This window comes from Propithecus coquereli, unplaced genomic scaffold, assembly GCF_000956105.1.
Source record: "Propithecus coquereli isolate 6110/MARCELLA unplaced genomic scaffold, Pcoq_1.0 Scaffold67, whole genome shotgun sequence".
NCBI classification, from domain to species: Eukaryota; Metazoa; Chordata; class Mammalia; order Primates; family Indriidae; genus Propithecus; species Propithecus coquereli.
In genome coordinates this window covers 9,670,249-9,673,569 of record NW_012152729.1, presented here as the reverse complement: position 1 = coordinate 9,673,569, position 3,321 = coordinate 9,670,249, and positions in this window count along the sequence as shown.

The following is a 3,321-nucleotide window of genomic DNA, read 5'->3' as shown; positions in this document are numbered from 1 at the left end:
CAATAAACAAACAAAAAAAAGGTTTGTTTGAGGGTGTTTTGTAATGATATTTCTTATCATACCTAAACCACAAAGACCAAATATTTCTTCTCTTGAGAATTAGTTTTCAGTCCAAAGAGAAAGGATAGACCTCAGGATTGCTTCCTAGACAACATATTAGGTTTATATATAAAGCTATGTATGCTTTTTCTTACTTTTAGGTAAGCACAGATAAATGTTTCAGGATATTATTTCCTCATTTCCATTAAGAAACATTTCCAGTAAGTAAATCCATCATACCCCAGCCAAGAATGAACTAAATCACTGAAGTGGAGCCGCTATTTTTTTTTTTCAATTTCTAGAAAGCTAAAAAATATAAATATAAAGTTGTAAGTCTGACTAGACCTTTTTTTCTTGAGACTTACCAGGTCTCTCATGAGCTCTATTGACTCAGGTACCGATATATAGAAAAATCAACATGTAGTGATGTTTTCCGGATGATCCCTGTGATGGTTAATTTTATATCTCAACTTGACTGGGCCAAAGGGTGCCCAGATTAAACATTATCCCTGGGTGTGTCTGTGAGCGTGTTTCCAGATGAGCTTAGCATTTGAAGTGGTGGACTCAGTAAAGTAGATTGCCCTCCCCAATGTAGGTGAGTATCATCTAATCCATTGAGGGCCTATATAAGAGGGAGAAATTCGTGCCCCTTTTTTTCTGAGCTGAAATATCCCAACTCATCTTCTCCTATCCTCACACTGGGATTACACTGTTGTCTTCCCTGATTCTCAGACCTTTGAACTCAAACCGAACTGCAACATGGGCTTTCCTGTGTCCAGCTGGCAGACAACAGATCATAGGATTGCTCGACCTTATAATCTCATGAGGCACTTCTTCATAATAAATCTCTCTATATACATATCTCTCCTATTGTTTCCATGTCTTTGAAGAACGCTGACTAGCACAGTCCCTTATATAAACCATGCAGGAATTCCTAAAGGACTCTGATTTCCGCTATTGTTTTCTGCAATTGATTAGAGAAGTTAGGACATCAGCCTTTGATAAACAAATCTCCTTCCTGACTTCTCAATTTTTGTAAATGGCTCCACTAATCACATTGATGTTCAAGCTAAAAACTCTAGGAGTTAACGTTAGATTCCATCTTTCCTTGGGCTATGGCAACAACCTCCTATCTGTGTTTCTCACTTCCATTCTTGTCTCCTACAATCTTATTTTTATACATGGACTAGAGTGATTATTTTAAAACTATAAGACAGATCATATCATCCCTCAGCTTTCGGCTCCTTTCAATTTCCTCCTCTTTCACATAAAGTAAATGTAAGTTCCTTATCCTGGTTGGCAAGAACCTGGATAAAACAGTCTCTGCCCAGCTCCCCTATATCTATTGTGTCTCTTTCACCTTTACCCATGATGAGTTGGACTCATTTTCTTATATAAGCCATTGGTTTAGTACAGGAGAACAAGTAACACAAATATTCCCAAACACTTTGCTATGGTTTGCTCTTACTATGACAAGTTCACATGGCAACTTAAATATCACTCTGCCCACTCTAAATAAAACATTTAGTTTCCCATCCATTTTATGTTCTATCATATCACTTTTTTTCTTATGTCTACTCATCTACATTTCTTCCACACCACTTCTTTGAAGAAATAAGACTCTTCTGTCCTATTCACTGTTATAGTCCCAAAATCTAAATTCATGGAAAATCCTTGGTACGTATTTGTTAAATAAATAAGGGTACTGGAAGTTTGGTCATGTGGAGAACTTGTTAGCGTAAGAAACACTGGCAATGAAGTCCATTGAGAGATCCTCTCAGCATGATCATTCCTTTTCTGGTGCCTGGACCTTAACCTGACATTATCTTCTGACACATTGTGTCCCTCTAAGACTCATTCTAACACAGCCTCTAGCAAGATACCATGCCTTGGCAGGCTTAGATAGATATTCTTTCTCTGCGCTTTCAAAACACTGTCTGCTTAGCTCTTCTACAGCATAACCAAATCCAATGTTTTATCATTTATTTCCTTCTATATTATTACATTTAGCCAATGTAATAATTTACTCCATGTCTTTGGGAAGCAAGAGACATGCATTGGGCATATCTTTTTTCTGTCATCAGCATAATATCTAGAACATAATTTTGTAGAAAAAAATTGTTGTTAGAAAGGTCTTTTTTTCCAGTTTATTGGCAATATTATTATTTATAGCTCAAAAATAGAGCCAACAACATCCATTCACATACTCAACAATCAGACTTAACAAATATGAAATAGCTATGAACCTTTAGAGGTTAAGTTAAAGAAAACCTAAAAAATACATTAGACAAAAATCGTAGTCAAGGTAAAGCATACATTGGGGAAAGGACATGATCCCAATGACTCCTAAATTGTCATGTTTAATCTTAGACCATAGTTGTTAAAATCTTGCTCATAATTGTGAGGAGTCACAGGATGGCCCTGGAGATCTTTTCATGTACAGAGGAAATCTCAATAAATTAAAATTTGCTTTTAGTGACCTCTCATTTGCTTTTCTCGTCCTGGCCTCTGAGTTCATTGAAGCCATTGCTTTCTGTAGTCTTTCTCTTCAGACAGCATCTGGTGATATTCCTCCTAGCAACCCTCTTCTGTAATCTGTGAATAATAATAGAGATATGTATTATCTATTAGTAGAGATAGCCACAAGAGATATCTATTATCTATTGTAGAGATAATTAGGAGAGATAAATGCAATACTTGCATTCAAGGTGTGAATTAGATGGAGTCAGATAACTCAAGTTGGGCGAATATTACCCAAAGGAGCCATTTTCTCCAGCAAATGCCTACTGACCTTGACACCTAGATGAAACTTCTATAAACAAAGGAGGAGGAAGAATACATGCAAAAGCACAATGTCACAACCCAGGAAATGATCCAGAAAACCAAAGTTCCATTCCTGTTTATCTCAATTATTAGATGTGCAATTTAACCCTGAAAATTTCTTATGAAGTCCCTGAATTTCATTTTTCTCATCCAAAAACATTCAACAATTTAAGGAAACCTAGAGTTCTCCCATGAGCACCCAATTTCAGGATGTCTCTGAATGTCCCAAATGTGCTATTCATCCTAAAATGCAACGCTTTTTACAATTTTCCCTTTAGATACTTGAAAATTTCTGATTTTTGTTGTACCAATCTTCAGTTTCTCATCTTTTTTGAGTACTTCTCTGTGATGCCTTTTCGAGTCTCCCCATTTGGAGTCACTTACTTCCTCCTCATAGTTATGTATAACTTAGATTCTATTTCTTATCATTACAAGCCTCACATTATAATAACAGAGGAA